Source organism: Onychomys torridus, chromosome 6, assembly GCF_903995425.1.
Source record: "Onychomys torridus chromosome 6, mOncTor1.1, whole genome shotgun sequence".
Lineage (NCBI taxonomy): Eukaryota > Metazoa > Chordata > Mammalia > Rodentia > Cricetidae > Onychomys > Onychomys torridus.
In genome coordinates, this window is record NC_050448.1 from 71272651 (window position 1) to 71293370 (window position 20720).

Below are 20720 nucleotides of genomic sequence, written 5' to 3' on the forward strand. Positions count from 1 at the left end.
TGTGGCCACACCTTCTAGAGGCAGCCTACAAAAAGCCTGGACGAAGGAAGCCGAGCTTAGCCTGTTGGTCTTCACTCTCCGCCTGTCCCGTTGCTGTGACAGGTGTTAAATCCACCTTCTCCAGCACTCCATTGTAGACTGAAGAGCAGCCGCCCTCCAGGGATCTCTCAGGCTTCCAGCACCAGACTGGGACTTCAGAGACATCCCGCCTCCCGGGCTGACCAAGGACTACTCAGAACACTACCCGTTAACCAGTTTAACAAATTCCCTTTTAACATACATTTTTTCCCCATCCTATCAGTCCTGTTCCTTTAGAGAACCCCAATATACTATTTGGCTCACAGCTACCTTCCTCCAACCCTCTCTAGACGGGGTAGGGGACACTAGAGGACACACCCAATTTTACATTTTTTCTTTTTCTTTTTAATTTTACAAATTTTATTACAAAATATCACAACACCTGCCTTCACTTAAGTTCTCTCTCCCCATATCTGGTGAGCCTTTAGACAGATGGCGACTCTCTTGGCGTGGTGTCTTCAAACAAACCCACGAGGTACGCTTCACTGAAGCTAATGCCTGCTGCGCTCTGAAACCTCAAGTCGGTTTTGAAATCCTGGGCGATCTCTCTCGTCAACTTCTGGAAACGCAGCTTCCAGGTAACAACAGTTCAGTGGATTTCTGGCAACCATGAATCTGTGGAAGAGACAGGATCCTGCGTCTGTAGCTATGAGCTTTCTTCACCTCTCAAGCAGAAAGTGCGCTGTTTCTGGCAGCCTTTGTGCCCAGTTGTTTGCGGGACGGGAACTTTCCCTGTTGGGATCAGAAGGGCTCTGACCCCTCTAAGATTGTCCCGCCTCCCCTGTTCTGAGTGCGCTGAGGTCAGGCTGTTCTGAGGATGTTTTGCTGATCGGTTCATCTGGTTTGGCAGCTGTGGCTTCCTGGGGCATGCTGACCATTCCTTGACCCTGGGTGCTTGGTAAATAATTCTGTTTGTTCCTCCTTCTGAAAGGGTATAAAAGATGGGGAAGAAAGAATAAAAGAGTCCTGATGCTTGCAACTTAACTGGTGTGTGCTGTGTTCATCCCGACTCCCCTCGCCAGATTTCGGGCTCAATTGCCGAGCGGGTGCGGCGGCATTTCCCTTCCATGGAATGTTTGGCTTGGTTCAGAGCAAAACACGAAGTCTGAGGGCTTTCTGTGACCACTGTAACTCTGATAGTCCAGGAGCTGAGCAGGAAGATGCTATAGCAAACCACCAAAGACTCTGCGCCCCTTGTCACCTTTAAAACTGTTATGAATAACCTGCTGAGTGCAGTTAGTGCTGCCCATACGCACATGGGTGTGTGGACACGAAGAACCACCACGAACCCAGCACCGAAGGAGAGTGACTCACTCCAGAGAAGCCATCAACTTCTGATCCTTGCTCCTTTACAGATGGTGCCTCCAAAGCAGTTTATTTGCTTTTTCATATTTACCTAGTGGTCACAAGGATGACATAAAGGTAGTCAATCAATAACTATTTATGCAGCTAAGATAGTCCAAGACAACCTGGCTGCCGACTTGTACCAGCATACTGATCACAGGAATCTCAATCAGCCAATAGGCCTGTGAAACTGCACAAAGCTGTGGCTCGTTCTGGAAACATTTTTAGTCTGCAGTTCCTCTTGTTGGCCAAGGGGGCATGATTATATGTCCCTCGTGCTGAAGGACTCATTCCAGGTTGTGCCATAGACAAGGCTGAATAGGCAGGGAAGCAGTCTTCAAGAGAAAAGGAAGTGGTTGGTAAACCATAAAAGGAAGACATCTGCGGACTAGATTGTCAAATGCACTTAGGTAGCAGGATCTGGGTTTGATTTCTGACTTTGATTCTTTTCCACCTGCAATCTAACATTGACCTATGACTCAACACTGGAGTGCCACACCTAACGTTAACATCATCAAGAACATAGAATGATCCAAACAAAGACACCGGGTTGGAGAGGTGGCTCGGAGGGTAAGGGCCCTTGCTGTCTTCCAGGGGACCTGAGTTCAACTCCTAGCACCCACATCAGGTGGCTCACAATCACCTGTCATTCCCCGCCCCAAGGGATCCCAGGCCGCTGGCTACTGGAGGCATGTACACATGCACAACCCCTTACTGATACACATGCACATATACATAATTTAAACAAATCTATTTATTTTAAAAAGGAAGCAAAGACAACTGATGACAGAAACAGGCACTTCAATCAACTAAAAATGTATTTTTAAACAATATCTAATAACTTTTTCATGGCTAGCCAGGCTGGCCTCAAACTCACACAAACCCACCTGCCTCTTCTTCCCAAGTACCGAAGTTAATAACGTTTCCACCTGATTGCCTCAGTATTTTACCAAATTTTAGTTTGAGGAATAAAGAGAAAGTCACATTACAGACAAAAATCACGTAACAGTGTTGCAGGAATCTTAAAGAATTCTTATTAATAAGAACAAACCCGAGGCCAGTTATTGGGGTGAATGCTGGAAGATCAGAGACACAGAACAAGCCACAGCTATCTCACCTTGCTATTTCCTCAGGTGATCCTGTTTCCTTAGGCTGGAAGCTTCTGAGTCCTCCTCCACATGAATGTCAGCTGAACTGTGTTGCTCCAAAGCTTAACTAACTACATGCTTTTCCTCCTTAGTTCCTGGTCCTCGTGCCTTATATACCTTTTTCTTTCTGCCCCCACTCCCTGGGGTTAAAGGTTGGGTTTCTGGGATTAAAGGCATGGGTCACCATGCTTAGCTGTTTCTAAAGTGGCCTTGAACTCAGATATCCACCTGGCTCTGCCTCCCAAGTGCTGGGATTAAAGGTGTGTACAACCACCGCCCAACTTCTGTTATGGCTTACTCTTCCTATTTTCTAGCCACCATTTTTGGCTTTGTTCTAGTGGCTGTCTGTTCTCTGACCCCAGATTTGTTTATTTCGGGGAACACACAATATTTCAGGGAACACAATACCCACCACATAACAGTATGGTTGTTCAGGTTGGTTTGGTTTACGAGATTTGCCTTTTGAGACAGGATCTCACTTTGTAGCCCTGGCTAGCCTAGAACTCACTTTCTAGACCAGCTTAGCCTCAAACTCAGAAAAATCCATTTGCCTCTGCTTCTGGGTGCTGGGATTAAAGGTGGGCACCAACATGCTGGCTGTTGTGACTTTTATTTTATGCCTACAGGTATGTTGCTCGAAGGGCCTTAGTGTGCAGGCCTATTTCCTGCAGAGGCCAGAAAAGGACTCTAGATTTCTTGGACCTGGAGTGGTGGTCTTCTGTGAGGCAGCATGTGGATGGTGGAAAATGAAGCTCGGTCCACAAAAAGCAGCAAGTGCTCCTAACTGCTGAGCTCTAGCTCCCAATATAGTAGTTTTAGAATTTCCTTTCAACAAAATTGTCTGGTTGTTTTTATGTACCAAGTATTATTAATAGCATGGATAGCAATAAGAGGTCGGACCTGTCAAAAATCGAGACCTGTAGGTTTGGGGGCATAACTAAATAGTATTGCTTGTTTTATGTTACAAAGTGAATTGGGACTCCAATAGGAGTCACTTTATATTATTGTCTGTTGCTTATTGGGGGGCTCTTGTAGAGGATCCAGATTCAGTTCCCGGCACCTACATGGTGGGTCACAACCACCCATAAATCCAGATACAGGGTTCTGATCCCCTCTCTTGACCATCATGGGCACTGCATGCATGTGGTAGACAGAAACACAAAAGCAAAAATACTCATGTGCATAAAGTAAATCTTTAAAATGTACATTTTATTTAATTAGTCTTTTTAAACCCAGGGTAGGTGTGCGTGCTATAAGGCTTCTCAGATACTTGTTTAATCAAGAAACATGGACTTTTAGTTATAAACACCATGGATGTCGTTCTCATTGAAGGTGCCTGTTTTGAATAATGTGCATAAGAACAACTAACTAAAGGCTTTGGGTATTTCTAGTAAGAGTCTGTGGAAGGGATGGAGAGATGGCTCATCAGCTAAGAGGATTTGCCCCTCTTGTAGAGGACCCAGGTTTGGTTCCCAAGACCTATGTGACATCTCAGAACAATCAAACATTTACAATTCCAGGAGATCAGACTCCATCCAAGGGCACCAGGCACTCAATTTAGAAAACACTATCTGGGGTTGGGGCTTTAGCTCAGTGGTAGTGCGCTTGTCTAGCAAGCACAAGGCCCTGAGTTCGATCCTCAGCTTAAAAAACAAAACAAAACAAAACTATCTGAAGGGACACCAGCCAGCCCGAGCATGGCAAGGATGGCTCTGGCAGGCCTTGCCCTTCTCCCCCATTCCCTCTGCCCTGCTGAGAACCTTTAGACTCCTAAAGCTAGCCACCACGGTCTAGCCCCTCATTGGCCACTTCCTCCTCCTGAGACTGACCACCAAGGTCCAGCTATGAAAGTACTAAGTCCAGCAATCAAGGTTCCTTTGGCTCATCCTGACACTGAGTTTCCCCCTTTACCTTTATAAACCGCCATTTGCTTATGGGCCACCCCTGTCTCCCCTCTATCCAGAGGCATCCCTTTGTCCCTCTGGGACAAATATCCCTCCCCCTCTCCTCCTTGTTCCCTTAGGCTTCTGCCTCCCATCTTCGTTTCTTATTCCCTGTCCTCTGTCCCCCTGGGGCAAATACATCTCCTTTGTGCTGAGAACTGAGTCTTGGGGCTCCTGAGTCCACACTGGTCACTTCCCTATCCAGCAAGCCTACTACAGCAAGCCCCGAATATTCCAACACAGCTCAAGCACAAGAAAGCAACCTTAAAACCAATTGTATGAGATGACAGAGCTCCTTAAAGAGGAGATGAATAAATTCCTCAAAGAAAGCCAGGAAAAACAAAGCGTGGTGGAGGAAATGGATAAAACGGTTCAAGACCTCAAAGTGGAAACAGAAACAATAAAGAAAACACAAACTGAGAGATCCTGGAGAAAACACTGTCTTCTTTATAAAATAGCTATATTCCAAACCAAAATCCAGGCAGCTGTATCCCAAACAAAGAAAATGTGTGTTTTGTATCTTAGCTGTCTCACAATTATAAATCAAAACATGTTATGAATGCTGCAGACATTTACATTTTCTTCTGGCCAACAAAACTGCATTAACCAGTTCGTTAAAATTTTAAGCCACGTGGCAATGGACACTTAGAGCTTCCCCTTTTGAGCCTAGAGACAGTGAGAAGCAGAGATACTATCTGATTTGTGTTTGGTTGTTCCATTTTTTTCCCCAGCCTTTACTACTGAGTCCTCTCTTTGCCTTCGTGAAGCACATGTTCATCATTTGATGAGTATCTCCCCTCAGTCACTCTAACCTTCTTTGAGCCTGAGGATCCGAAAACATTGTATAAGAGTAATTATGTTTATGATGTAATGACTAAACATTAGGGTCATCTGTAAACCTTAAAAAGCTGTATTATGTCTGTAAATGGGTTAAAGAGGTTTTAAGGGAGCCAGCCAGGTGTGGTGGCAGAAGCTCTTATTCCCAGAACTATGTAGACCGACCCTATCTGCGGGTGAAGGTAGTGGGCGTTGAGGTGGGGTGCAGAGAGAGACAGAGAGGGAGGGGAGAACAGGAGGTGGGGGCGGAGGGAGTGAGGGTGGGGTGTGGTTAAAGACCCAGAGAGAAGGCTTATAGGCAAGGGCAAGGGCAGTTGCCATGAGGCCTGACATTCCAAGAACTTGATCCACAGAGCCCACCCGGTAGAAAGTGATCCGACTGTTACAAAGTGTCCGGTGGCCACAACACGCCAGTCAGGGCACACACACCCGCCCCTCCCCACACAGACAACACAGAAAGGACAGTACTTATTTACTTCGTGTGTAATGTGTTTGTGCCAGAGTGTATGTGTGCGCACCACATACATGCAGGAGCTTGAGGAGGTCCAGAGAGGGCATAGTGGATCCCCTGGACCAGGAACACGGACTTGGGTCACCCCAAATACCATGACCACACGTAGTGTCAGCTTCACGGTGTTTCTGTAGAAAAGAACAAAGAAACTCATACATCAAGAGTCTTTTAAAATGCAGGGGTGGAGACACCAGGTAGGCAGGTTGGAGCGAAGCGGGGAGACCTCTGATGTAGCGCTGGCTCCCGGGTTCCCCGAAAACATTCTCCGACTTGGTGTTGGAGGGAGATGGGGGTCTGTTCTTACTCCCCAAAACCAGTTACAAGGCAGTTAGGCCACAGCGGTGGGGAGCCCACGGCTATTTAGGATTTGGAGACAATTCAAGATGATTTGTGTCTGGTCCAGCAACACTCCATCCAGCTCTCCGCGGGCAAGAGAGTTCTCCAGGACAACGTGGCAAAGGGGAGTGTTGTCATGTCACCCTTGGGTGCCAGTCGGGGGCGCGGTCTATGCAGAAGAGGGGCGCGCAGGGGCTGCCGGTCCTCACCGCTGCGGAAACGCGAGGGATTTCGCGCGCGGCGTGGGAGGGAGCGCGGGTCCGCGGGGGGCAGCGGAGCTCAGGAAGCGGGCGCGGGTGCGCGGTGACCCGGGATCGCCGGCGGCGAAGTGACCGTGTGTTGAGAGCGCAGGGCCGGTGTGGCTGAGTGGTGTGTGTCGGGGAGACGAGCATACTTACCTGGCAGGGGAGACACCATGATCAAGCAGGTGGTTTTCCCAGGGCGAGGCTCACCCATTGCACTTGGGGTGTGCTGACCCCTGCGATTTCCCCAAATGCGGGAAACTCGACTGCAGAATTTGTGGTAGTGGGGGACTGCGTGCGCGCTCTCCCCTCACGTTTTTCCTGTAACAAAAAGCAGACAACTTTTTCAGCATTTGTGTTTATCTCTTTATGCTTTGACAAGGAGCTGAACACATTCGAGGTGATCACAAAAACAAAGGAAAACAAAACACACAAACCAGGGCTGACCTGTTGCCTGCCAGCCACACAGCACTTTTAGGAGAACTAGGTCCCAATTTGGCTTTCACAGCCCAGCCCTTGCTTGCTTCCCGTGTTTGACATGCACCACACCTGCTCCCGGGGCCAGCAACACCACTGTGCAAAACCTGTTGTGAGTTTAGTACAAGTGAGTCATCTCTAGAAACCGAAGCTAGGCAGCAACTCCAACTCTGCTTTTTGTTTATTCGTTTCCCACCCACCCCCACCCCACCCCCGTGTTTTTGCGCTTAATTGAAAAGAACAAAACACCCGCGGGACTTCATTGTCCTCCTAACAGAGTTGGCTTCGCTCTGCGTCCGCTCAGTTCTAAACGCCGGAGCCTCGGAGATGCCCTGGGGCTGCACCGGGCTCGCGCCTCCTCTGGGCCCCGCCGCGTGTCCCCACTCCCACCCCACCCCACGCTCGCTCCCGCCGCTCCCTCTGCACCCCCGGGTCCAGTCCCGCCTTCTCCCTCGCGTCCGGCCTCGCTGAGCACCGCACCGCACTCGCCGCCTTCCCCTGGCGGGCCGCGCCCAGGCTCCAGCGCACACCGGGGGGACGAGCCCTCTCGCGTCCGTGCTCGGGGTCTGCAAAGGCCCGGACCCCAAAGCGCCCTCCGCGAGCCGCCAGCGTGGAGTCCCGGCGGCCCCGACCCCCGGGGGGCGGAGGGTCCCTGCGTCCCCGCGTCCCGGAGCCGCCGGCGGCCGCTCGCCCCGGGTTCGGGAGGTTCGCGCGAGCTCGGGAAGCGGGTGCGCGGCGCGCGGGGCACGGCGGCGCGGGGCCGGGTGGCTTCGGGGCTCGGGCGTCCCAGGTGTGGCCGCCGCGGTGACGCCCGCATCACCAAGGGGACGCCGCGTGGCCTACCGCACCGTCTCTGTGGCGCAATCGGTTAGCGCGTTCGGCTGTTAACCGAAAGGTTGGTGGTTCGAGCCCACCCAGGGACGACTGGCCTTTGACTTTTAACACTTTTCCCAGTATTGCCACGTGTGAACAACTGGAAAATACACATTCCTACATTCTATCCACAGATCCGTGACACCCACGTAAAACTCAAGCTTATGCATGAAAAAGCCCTACCTTACCCTCTCACAGATGATTCATGACCAGGCCTCTGGCAACCAAAATTACAACAACAACGCCTTTTTTATTTAATTCCGCGATGGGGGCTCCAGGGGACAAAACCTCTGCAGACTGGCGTCCACCCAAGTCTCTGGCCCGCTGGTTTGCTCCCTGCTCCGGGAAGGACCCGTAGCAGTCTGGCCCCCCGAGGTGGCCCAGCCTGAGCGCACAGCAGGCCGTGGCAGTCTGTCAGGGGCTTGGGGAAAGTCTGCTCCTGCAGGAGTGGCCTCGACCCCGGACTCAGTCAGCAGCTGCCCTCAGCACCCGGCCGAGGCGCAGACGCGTGCCCGGCGCCGCTCCCCACGCCGCAGCGGGGACAAATCCCTGATGCACCACAGGCGCTTCCGAAGCACATGGACACCCGCCGTGGGCTGTGGCTCGCCGTGATCGTATAGTGGTTAGTACTCTGCGTTGTGGCCGCAGCAACCTCGGTTCGAATCCGAGTCACGGCACTATCGTCCGCCCACCGTGCTGCTTTCTTGCCCCCTGCGACCCGTACCTCGCTAACGTCTTGCCACAGTCTCCAGTCTCCCGTGTTCGAGCCCAGCTGGCGGCAGGACTCAAGCAGAACTGTTACACTTCGGGGCTGTAGTCCTCACTGTCCACCCCGCTGGCTCCTGGACTCAAGGTCATTCCACTGTCGCTCACACCTGACACCTAGGGCATACTTTCCTCCCCTTTCAGCAACACCCCGACCCCTATTTTGGTCCTGGTCAGTATGATACAGGGTCTGAATGTTCTGTCTGTATTTGGTCTTAGGGTAACACATCCAGTGGAAAAGCTTGTTTAATGTGTGCTGCCCCACCCCTTTGAGAGTAAAATCTTTATCTTCTCCATGCTGAATAATTATTGAAGATGAAACCCGTTCTAACTACGCAACAAGACCACAATGTCCATAGAACACACACACACCTTTATGTTTATAATGTCCTGGTCAAAGACGTCTGAGAAGCATGAGCTGCTGCATCCCCCAGGGATCGGTTCTCCAGACCCATTGAGAGGAGAGACGGACAGCCTAGGACGCTTCCTGCTCATCCCAGTGCAGGAGGGCAGACAGGAGACGGATTACGTCTAGATGTGCCCTGTAAGCGTGTGATGGCTTTACTTGAAACGCTTTAATTAGTTCAGTTACAGAACAAATACTATTCGATGGGCTATTTGGAATTAATTTGAAACCCATTTGACAGACGCATTTAAAAGTGGCGGAATAATCTCACAGTATAAAAGACAGAGGCTGAAGAAGAGCCTGCTTGATGGACATGCAGAAAACTGTTTTAAAATACGTTCATGTTTTTGTTTGTGTAAGCTCCCATGTGCTTGTGAGCACACGTGCCCCACATGCTGTGGGGTAAGGCGGTAACTTGAAGGAGCCAGTTCCCCTCCACTCCACCAGGTGGGCTCAGGGAGAGAATCAGCACGTGACAGACTGCCACGGCCTGCTGTGCGCTCAGGCTGGGCCACCTCGGGGGGCCAGACTGCTACGGGTCCTTCCCGGAGCAGGGAGCAAACCAGCGGGCCAGAGACTTGGGTGGACGCCAGTCTGCAGAGACCGAAGCCGCCGTCCATCCCGGGATTCCTTCCCACGCGGCCCGTCCTGCCCGTTTCTCTGGTCTGTGTTTCCACAGCACATGGTTTTCGACTTAAATGGGTTCTAAGGTTTTCCGATTACCAGTTTCGTTGCGGGGTCGCCCTTCTCGTATGCGTATCTTCAAACGGTGGTGTAGAGTTCACCTGTTTTATTAAAATCCGTTTTGTGTCCCGTGCTTTGGAGACTTGTCCATAACTTTCTTTTTATAGAGAAAGCATTCCCACTCTACCCATTCCGTAATACACCAAAGACAGCTGCAGGGGTTTTGTCCCCTGGAGCCCCCATTGCGGAATTTAATTAATTAATCAATCAATTAATCAATCAATTAATTAATAAAAGGCGTTGTTGTAATTTTGGTTGCCAGAGGCCTGGTCATGAATCATCTGTGAGAGGGTAAGGTAGGGCTTTTTCATACATAAGCTTGAGTTTTACGTGGGTGTCACGGATCTGTGAATAGAATGTAGGAATGTGTATTTTCCAGTTGTTCACACGTGGGAATACTGGGAAAAGTGTTAAAAGCCAGAGGCCCATCGTCCCTGGGTGGGCTCGAACCACCAACCTTTCGGTTAACAGCCGAACGCGCTAACCGATTGCGCCACAGAGACGGTGCGGTAGGCCACGCGGCGTCCCCTTGGTGATGCGGGCGTCACCGCGGCGGCCACACCTGGGACGCCCGAGCCCCGCAGCCACCCGGCCCCGCGCCGCCGGGACCCGCGCGCCGCGCACCCGCTTCCCGAGCTCGCGCGAACCTCCCGAACCCGGGGCGAGCGGCCGCCGGCGGCTCCGGGACGCGGGGACGCAGGGACCCTCCGCCCCCCGGGGGTCGGGGCCGCCGGGACTCCACGCTGGCGGCTCGCGGAGGGCGCTTTGGGGTCCGGGCCTTTGCAGACCCCGAGCACGGACGCGCGAGGGCTCGTCCCCCCGGTGTGCGCTGGAGCCTGGGCGCGGCCCGCCAGGGGAAGGCGGCGAGTGCGGTGCGGTGCTCAGCGAGGCCGGACGCGAGGGAGAAGGCGGGACTGGACCCGGGGGTGCAGAGGGAGCGGCGGGAGCGAGCGTGGGGTGGGGTGGGAGTGGGGACACGCGGCGGGACCCAGAGGAGGCGCGAGCCCGGTGCAGCCCCAGGGCATCTCCGAGGCTCCGGCGTTTAGAACTGAGCGGACGCAGAGCGAAGCCAACTCTGTTAGGAGGACAATGAAGTCCCGCGGGTGTTTTGTTCTTTTCAATTAAGCGCAAAAACACGGGGGTGGGGTGGGGGTGGGTGGGAAACGAATGAACAAAAAGCAGAGTTGGAGTTGCTGCCTAGCTTCGGTTTCTAGAGATGACTCACTTGTACTAAACTCACAACAGGTTTTGCACAGTGGTGTTGCTGGCCCCGGGAGCAGGTGTGGTGCATGTCAAACACGGGAAGCAAGCAAGCAAGCAAGGGCTGGGCTGTGAAAGCCAAATTGGGACCTAGTTCTCCTAAAAGTGCTGTGTGGCTGGCAGGCAACAGGTCAGCCCTGATTTGTGTGTTTTGTTTTCCTGTGTTTTTGTGATCACCTCGAATGTGTTCAGCTCCTTATCAAAGCATAAAGAGATAAATGCAAATGCTGAAAAATGTTGTCTGCTTTTTGTTACAGGAAAAACGTGAGGGGAGAGCGCGCACGCAGTCCCGCACTACCACAAATTCCGCAGTCGAGTTTCCCGCATTTGGGGAAATCGCAGGGGTCAACACACCCCAAGTGCAATGGGTGAGCCTCGCCCTGGGAAAACCACCTGTTTGATCATGGTGTCTCCCCTGCCAGGTAAGTATGCTCGTCTTCCCGCCACACACCACTCAGCCACACCGGCCCTGCGCTCTCAACACACGGTCACTTCGCCGCCGGCGATCCCGGGTCACCGCGCACCCGCGCCCGCTTCCTGCGCTCCGCTGCCCCCCGCCGACCCGCGCTCCCTCCCACGCCGCGCGCGAAATCCCTCGCGTTTCCGCAGCGGTGCGGACCGGCAACCCCTGCGCGCCCCTCATCTGCATAGACCGCGCCTCGACTGGCACACAAGGGTGACATGACACCCCTCCCCTTTGCCACGTTGTCCTGGAGAACTCTCTTGCCCGCGGAGAGCTGGATGGAGTGTTGCTGGATCAGACACAAATCATCTTGAATTGTCTCCAAACCCTAAATATCCGTGGGCTGCCGACCGCTGTGGCCGAACAGCCTTGTAACTGGTTTTGGGGAGTAAGAACAGACCCCCATCTCCCTCCAACACCAAGTAGGAGAATGTTTTCGGGGAGCCCGGGAGCCAGCCCTACAGCAGAGGTAGACTAAAGAGGGATATGCATGGCAATCCTTTACCTTCAGGAAACTTGATGCCGGCCTTAGCTTGGGGTCCAGGAACAAATGAGATGAGCTACCTGTGTCCCGATGCAATGGGGTGGCTCCTCAACAGCTATTGGGGAGCAAATGCTCAGCGTTGGAGATTTAAGGCTTGCTACGCAGGACGCGCTGCTTTAGAACTGGCAATGGTCAAACATCCTTTGTTATCTCCACAATTCCTTGTTATAGAATAGCCACTGGGGTGTATGTTCCCTTCCCTGAGGAACAGCAGGAATAATTTGCGAAGAGGCAGTTTGATGTCTCAAGGATTTATTGTACACCCAGGAATTACAGATGAAGATTACCAGAGAGGAAGGAAATTATGGCATATGTAAAAAGGACTGTGCGCAGAGAAGCTGGGGATAGAGCTGCTCAGTTGTTATCACCCCCACGTTTCAAAGGTAAAGCAGCTCCTATATGTAGGAGAGAAGGTTTTTTAAGTAGGGGGAAAAGGTATTTGGCAAATTGTCATCAATGATGAAAGGTCTAAATTGAAAATAAAACTAAATGAGGTTGATATGGAAGGAGTATTGGATTCTGGTGCTGTTGTATCTATAATTTCACAAGAATCCTGGGATCCCAACTGGCCTTGAATAGAATTTGTAGGCATTGGAACCTTATCTTAGGTAAAACAGAGTGTAGAGTGGATTCTATGCCTAGGGCCTGAAGGACAGATAGGAATGTTGAAGCCTTATGTAGCTGATGTAGCCATGGATTTATGGGGAGAGATTTGTTACAATGGGGAGCTCAGGTGAGTACTCCTACAATTACAGAAACAGCTTGTAAATGATTATTAAAATGGGGTATTCCTGGGAAAGATTTTGGAAAAAGTTGTCAAGGAAACCACAGGCTACACAGGTTGTCCAACAACATAAAGCAGGAACTGGCTATTCAAATTTAGAGTAGGGGCCACTGCTGGTAACCCAACTGTTCTGCCTTTAAAATGGCTAACTAATGAGCCTGTATGGGTGGAGTGATATTTTATTGGCTGCTTCTGAAGCAAATATCTTAGAAAATGTTTAATGTGATACAGAAAATTTTACCCTGTTGGGAATTACAAATTTCTCCTGAAAAAAACAAAAACAAAACCTAATAACTAAGGAGATTTTCTTAGTTATTTGGGATTTAAATTAAGTAAACAGATAATTCAGCAGTAAAAGGTACAGATTAGAAGAGATCAGTTCACACCTTTTTGTTGTTGTTGTTTTGTTTTTTTGTTTTCTGAGACAGGGTTTCTCTGCATAGCTTTGGCGCCTTTCCTGGATCTCACTCTGTAGCCAACCCTGGCCTCAGACTCACAGAGATCAGCCTGCCTCTGCCTCCCGAATGCTGGGATTAAAGGAGTGTGCCACCACTGCCCAGCTTTTCTCTTTTTTTTCAGTTCCACACTCTTAATGACATTAAAAAATTATTGGATGATATTAACTGGTTGCAGCTTACCATTGGATTGTCTACTTAAGAATTAAGTAATCTGGTTCAAATTTTGCAATAGCTCAGATTTAAACAGTCCAAGACAATTAACAGCTGAGGCTGAAAGGGAATTAGCCCAAGAACAAAACTTACAGAATGCCTATGTGGGTCGATTAGGTCTCACAACTGTGAATGTATTTCCATAACTGTTCCTTCCAATCATTCCCCTACTGGACTCATTATGTGAGGGGTGATAATATTTTGGAATAGATTTTTCTAGCTCACAAACAGTGTAAAAAGTTAAAGACCTAAAGGGTTTCTGAATTAATCATATAGGGAAGAATAAGACTTCATCAATTGTGAGGAACAGATCCAGCTGAGACTGTAGACCCTATACTAATGCTCAAATTTTGCAATTGTAGGTGATTAATGACAGTTGGTAAAGAGCTTGCAGTAATTTCTTAAGAGAAATTAACAAAAAAATTTAAAAAAATAAGGAACTTCAATTTACAAAAAGAGCTGAATAGCTTCTTGCCTGCATAGTAGAAGAGCACCTGGGACTCTTACCTTTTATACTGATGCAAATAAATTAGGAACAGCTGGCTATAAAGCAGGATGAGTCAGTAAGGTTACCTCAAAGTCGGTATGATTTGGTTCAAAACTCAGAGTTATATGCCATTCTGATGGTTTTATAAGACCTTAACGAATTTCTTAAGATAATTACTAATTCTCGATATGCAAAAAGAATTACATTTTATATAAAACTGCTGAAATTATTCCTGATAATTCAGAATTAACTTTATTATTTGTATAACCTCAACAGGCAATCACAGAAAGGAATTCCCCACTTTATATTACACATATTTGATCTCATACTGGGTTGCCTGGACCATTAACAAAAGGAAACCAAGAGATTGATCAATTACTGATAGGAAATGTGTTGGAAGCTTCAGAATTTCTTAAGAAACTTAATAGTAGGGGCTTAAGAAAAAAATTCCATTACTTGGCAACAAGCTAAGGAAATTATAAAAAACAAACAAACAAAAAACCTGTCCTACTTGTTCTTTGTATAACCAATTTCCTTTACCTGCAGGAACTAATTCTAAAGGTACACAAGGAAATGAAATTTGGCAATTGATGTATTTCATTTAGCAAAATTTGGAAAATTAAAATATATCATCATACCATTAATACGTACTCTGAATTTCAGTGGGCATCTGCCTTAAGTTCTGAAAAGGCTGATTCTATAATTACACATTTATTAGAAACAATGGCCATAATAGGCATACCGATACAAATTAAAACTGATAATTCCTGAGTTTATGTTTCCAGTAAAATCAAACCATTTTTTTACACATTACAACTTAAAACGCATTACAGGGATACCATGTAATCCTACGAGAGAAGCAGTTGTTGAAAGAGCTAATCACACTCTACAGGAGATGCGTGTTAAACAGAAGGGGGACATGAGGACCCCCAGGGACAGACTGCATACTGCTTTACCAACTTTAAATCTTTAAATGCTAATGAAACAGGGATAACAGCTGCTGAAAGACATTGGATTGTGGGAAAAACTGCTGAGCTGGGCCAGCCAGTATATTATAAATGTGTTAACATCTTTATGGGGTCCATGAAGTGTTGAGATGGGGCCGAGGGTATGCTTATGGTTCTACGGGAGACGTGAAGTTATGGATCCCATCAAGATTGATCAAAATCCAGCATGAGCAAGAGGAATGTCTTGGATGCTTTGGCTGCTGAGATGCCTCTGTTTAAAAAAAAAAAATTACAGAAGGCCTGTTGGAGCCTTTCGACCAGTCAGCTGAGTAGCTGGGTAGAGGCGTGCAGATTTGTAGAGACAGTCTTGAAGGACAGAGGGGTAAAACAATGCACAACACAGGCATCCAACCATTAAACTGGTTCCTTGCATCAAGGAGCAGGCAGTTCTTTCTTTTTTAAAGGTTTATTTATTATATATACAGTGTTCTGCCTGCATGTAGGCTACACACCAGGAGAGGGCACCAGATCTCATTACAGATGGTTGTGAGCCACCATGAGGTTGCTGGGAATTGAACTCAGGACCTCTGGAAGAGCTGCCAGTGCTCTTAACCACTGAGCCATCTCTCCAGCCCTAGCAGTTGGTTTTCTGTCTCCATGTTCCTCCGGCTGACGTCAAGCTAGATAGTATGTTCCTTCCTGTGGGCTAATCAGGACTTTCTCAAAGCCCTGGAGCAAGCAAGCCTGAACTCTATTGACTCAGAATAGACTTCATTTTCAAACTGGGAAACTGAGTCAGTTGTGGGCTCCCACAAAGGCCTTTGGAACAGACAGCGAATCTTCCGACCTGGGGACAGCTTAAGAACTGGTGTGACGAAGGAGAGGCGATAATTCAAATGACTCACAAACTTCTGAAAGTTACAGATCTGTTCCTTGCTGTGGTGTCTGTGGAAACTGTGCAGGCAACAGCAGAAGTTGGGGAGATATGGATATTCCTGTGTTGGTTAATGAATCTTCTTGGCTACCTGGTCTTTATGACAACCGAGGTTTTGCTCAGTCAATGGAGGAGGGTAAAGAGATTAAATAATATTACACTGTGGGAGTACAAGCATGTAACACAGATTTTAAATGGTCTTATTAATAAAAAAAAATTCAGTGCCAGCTGGACAGTGGTGGCACACACCTTTAATCCCAGGACTTTGGAGGCAGAGGCAGGTGGATCTCTGTGAGTTCAAGGCCAGCCTGGTCCGCAGAGTGAGATCCAGGAGAGACACCAAAACAACACAGAGAAACCCTGTTCTGAAAAACCAAAACAACAACAAAACCCCTCAGTGCCAGCTATCGGGGTAAATTCTGAAAGACCAGAGAGACAGAACAGGCCACAACTAACTTCACCTCACCAACTTCTCAGCCGATCCTGTTTCCTCAAACTGGAAGCCTTTGAGTCCTCATCTGAATGGATCTCAGCTGAACTGCTGCTAAAAGCCTAAAAGCTTAAAAGCCTCTAGTTCCTGGTCCTCACGCCTTATATACCTTTCTGCTTCTTGCCGTCACTTCCTGGGATTAAAGGCGTGTTTCTTCCCAAGCAAGACAGGAGGTCTCAAGTCCTGGGATTAAAAGTGTGTGCCACCAGGCCTGGCTGTGTTTCCAGTGTGGCCTTGAACTCACGGAGATCCGATGGATTTCTGCCTCTGGAATGCTAGGATTCAGGGTGTGTGCCACCAATGTCTGGCCTCTGTCTAACCTAGGGGCTGTTCTGTTCTCTGACCCCAGATAAGTTTTATTAAGGTACACAATATATTGGGGGACACAATTTATCACCACACATGGAATTCCTATTTGTATGGGAAATGGAATTTCATGTATGACTATCCATAGTCAATACTACCCAAGACTCTCATAATAGATTTCATATGGTTCATGCATCTGGTTTTAAAGGACAGGAGATTAATTCCACTAGTTCCATAAATCTACCCTTGTGTGAGATGAGGGTTACCAACATGGAATCTTACATTGGCAACAATGTAAGAGAAACCTTGTGTGCTAATATCTCCCATGGAGACATCACTGACTGGAGCCCCTATGGCTTCCCTCAAATAAAACATTCTCACTCAAAGTTAAGATGGCAGCAGTGCCTGGCGGTGGTGGCGCACGCCTTTAAACCCAGCACTCGGCGGCGGCGGGGGGGGGGGGGGGGGGGGGGGGGTGGGGTGCAGAGCCAGGTGGATCTCTGTGAGTTCGAGGCCAGCCTGGTCTCCAAAGCGAGTTCCAGGAACGGCACAAAGCTACACAGAGAAACCCCGTCTCGAAAATAAAATAAAATAAAATGGCAGTAGTATAGTTTGAATGGAACTGTAGAAATTAGTCTTCTGTTAATGAACCAATCCAATGGCATGGAGTTGGAACATCAAGTTCTCTCCTGCAAGTTGGCAATTCAATTCAGACGAACATGTGGAAATTAGCAAGCGCCTTCCACCCTCTTAAAGCATGGGCAGGAAAGTTAAGCAATAGCACTCTAATAATTACAGCATCACTTGTGAATGCTGTACCCTTCATACCTGTGTTAATTCTAGTATGCCTTTAAACCTAACCTCTGAAAGTTGATGTGTTCTTAGAGCAAGGCCAACAATCGGGATGTCAGTGAAGCTGTCGAGGCCATGGCAAGACTCACCTGTGATGATCCTGGTACAGAAGCTCGCTGAAAGAACACGATGGATGGTTGCACTGATTATCACTGCTATGGGAATTACTGCCTTGACTGCTACTGCTCCAGCAGCCAGCCCTCCATAAAGAAATCCAAACTGCTGGGTTCATTAGAGACTGGCATACACATTCTACAGAGCTTTGGCTTGAACAAAATAAAATAGATGATGAGATAGTTAATGAATTAGCTGATTTGAGACAAGCTGTTATATTGTTGGGAGATGGGTTAGAAATACTGAAGGAGCAGATACAATTAAAATGTGATTGGAATGTTACATCCTATTGTATTGCACATGTAAGGTCAATGATAGCAAGTATGATTGGGAAAGGTTAAGATGCTTTTGATGGGTCACCCTGACTCTTCTCCAATGATTTATGACTTACAGCAAGAAAAAAGGAAAATTCTACAAAAAGTTACCTGATATGACAGGAATGGATGTTATGGAAAGCCTTGCAGATATGATACCCTCACTCAACCCTGTGGATGACTTTAAGAGATTCTTGTTTTAGCAAGTGTTACTCTTGTGCTAGCAATAGGAACTGTATTGGCTTTAAAATGTGTTTGGGCTTACTTACATAAGATTGTAAAACAGAATAGAGAAAAGACTGTATATGCTGCAAAGCTACATAATCTCCAATATAATTAATTGTTGTATTTGTATAAGGATATGTTACTGGAGTTCCTGCAGATTTCAACAGCTGGTTTGATTCTAGAGTTAGCACCTAGCTTTGATCTGCCTTCTGTGATAGCTACCTTTTGTTTCCAGAACTTTCTGTTTGAAGTCTTATCTGAGAGTTTCCTAGGGGTTCAAAGCCTATGTAGAACTTGGTTGGGGGACAACCCAGAAAACCATGGTATTCCTTAACTGAGAAAATGCATTTGGCTTTGTCCCTTTGGGGAGCTGAAATAAGAGGTTTTGGGATAAGGAAATTAACTTGTTAAAGGTATAAATTGGAGAACAATAAAAAAAGCCCTTTGTTAAGCTATGCGAGTCTGTCTGGAGAGACTGACCCCTGCAGCTGGAAAGGCTAAGAATCATCCTTAAGTGCTTCTGTGTCTTTTCCCCGAGACCCACATGAATCCACACTCGCTATGCAACAATGTTTGGTTGTTGTCCCTGGGAATCCTGTTCTTTTCTAATGAGAGAAAGAAAGGGGGTGGATCGGGAGGGGGGGGGAGGGCAGGGGAGAGAAGGGAAACTGTAATCAGGATATATTGCATGAGAAACCGGTCTATTTTCAACAAAAGGGAAAAACTGGAAAGTGATACTCTGAATGAAGGAGATTTCATTTTTAAAGATTGCTCTCTTTTCAAAAGATAAAAACTAAGAAAAATATGCAAACATTGAAAAGAAAGATTCTTTGAAAGAAAGAAAACTGTTCACTTCTAAGAGTGAAAGGGCATAGGTGGGGGAGACTTTACTCTCTGTGTTTTTATACTTTTTGGTTTTTTTTTTTTTTGGTTGTTGTTGGTTTTGTTTTTGTTTTTGTTTAAGACAGGGTTTCTCTGTGTAGTTCTGGTGCCTGCAGATCAGGCTGGCCAGGAACTCACAGAAATCCATCTGACTCTGCCTCCCAAGTGCTGGGATTAAAGGCGTGCGCCACCACTGCCCGGCTTACTTTTTGATGTTTTAGCCAAATAAATATAGCATCTGTTCCAAAAACTCATTTGGAAATTTTTATTCTCAATTTGCTAAAAATATATAAGCATTCATTAGCCGAAAAAATTTTAAAACAAAATGAAGGAAGGAAGAAATGAATCCGTGTTAAAACAATGATATTCTAAGAACTGCCTTTGTTCATTCACAATGTGACAAGAAAAATTTTTGCAGAGGAACTATTTTTCAATAATCCTCTTGATAGGCTTGATAAATAAGTTATCAGTTTCTTTCGGAAATGTGACATAGTAAAGGAGATATAACTAATGTTGATGGTAAATTCTAATCATCCCATTTATTCTGATAGTGGACTTTAGCTTATTTGTGTGAGGACAGTTCTTAAATATGAATTTAGAATGTATACAATAACGCAGCGTCAGAAATTATTATGGATGTGAGAACCGCGTTAAAAAGATTACTGTATTTTCAGGATTTTAAAAAAGATTTATTTATTTGCCACCATTTGGTCGCTGGGAATTGAACTCAGGACTTCTGGAAGAGCAGCTAAGCAGATGGCTTAACCTCTGAGCCATCTTTCCAGCCCTATTTTAAGCATTTCAAAGCTAATAAAATTTAAATCTATTGTGTAAAATTACAATTTTAGCCATTCAGACTTTAATATGTATGCTTACCGCTCCTCTAATTTTTAGAAACTGTTATATATGTTATAGTTACGTAGTTTATTAAAGTACCTTTCCATAGAAAGTAAAAATAAGTGTTTAACAAAATGGCTGGCAAGATGGCTGAGCGGTACCTGCAGGCACGCCTGACCCCTGAGTTCTCTCCCTGAGCCCACCTGGTGGAGTGGAGGGGAACTGACTCCTTCAAGTTGCCGCCTTACCCCACAACATGTGGGGCACCAGTGCTCACAAGCACATGGGAGCTTACACAAACAAATACACGAACGTATTTTAAAACAGTTTTCTGCATGTCCATCAAGCAGGCTCTTCTTCAGCCTCTGTCTTTTATACTGTGAGATTATTCCGCCACTTTTAAATGCGTCTGTCAAATGGGTTTCAAATTAATTCCAAATAGCCCATCGAATAGTATTTGTTCTGTAACTGAACTAATTAAAGCGTTTCAAGTAAAGCCATCACACGCTTACAGGGCACATCTAGACGTAATCCGTCTCCTGTCTGCCCTCCTGCACTGGGATGAGCAGGAAGCGTCCTAGGCTGTCAGTCTCTCCTCTCAATGGGTCTGGAGAACCGATCCCTGGGGGATGCAGCAGCTCATGCTTCTCAGATCTCTTTGACCAGGAATTATAAATATAAAGGTGTGTGTGTGTTCTATGGACATTGTGGTCTTGTTGCGTAGTTAGAACGGGTTTCATCTTCAATAATTATTCAGCATGGAGAAGATAAAGATTTTACTCTCAAAGGGGTGGGGCAGCACACATTAAACAAGCTTTTCCACTGGATGTGTTACCCTAAGACCAAATACAGACAGAACATTCAGACCCTGTATCATACTGACCAGGACCAAAATAGGGGTCGGGGTGT

At 47.4% G+C, this 20720-nt stretch overlaps 5 non-coding genes across 5 annotated transcripts; 3 read left to right on the forward strand and 2 right to left on the reverse strand.

The window, feature by feature from the left end:
* Window positions 1–6587: 6587 nt before the first annotated feature.
* Window positions 6588–6751, forward strand: LOC118586422. The gene has a single exon (XR_004945316.1). It is a non-coding gene; the product is annotated as a U1 spliceosomal RNA (small nuclear RNA).
* A 1014-nt stretch (window positions 6752–7765) lies between these two features.
* On the forward strand, window positions 7766–7839 carry Trnan-guu. The gene has a single exon. It is a non-coding gene; the product is annotated as a tRNA-Asn (tRNA).
* A 555-nt stretch (window positions 7840–8394) lies between these two features.
* Trnah-gug lies at window positions 8395–8466 on the forward strand. Its single transcript has one exon. It is a non-coding gene; the product is annotated as a tRNA-His (tRNA).
* Window positions 8467–10133: 1667 nt separating this feature from the next.
* On the reverse strand, window positions 10134–10207 carry Trnan-guu. Its single transcript has one exon. It is a non-coding gene; the product is annotated as a tRNA-Asn (tRNA).
* A 1023-nt stretch (window positions 10208–11230) lies between these two features.
* Window positions 11231–11394, reverse strand: LOC118586469. The gene has a single exon (XR_004945353.1). It is a non-coding gene; the product is annotated as a U1 spliceosomal RNA (small nuclear RNA).
* Between the last annotated feature and the right edge of the window lie 9326 nt (window positions 11395–20720).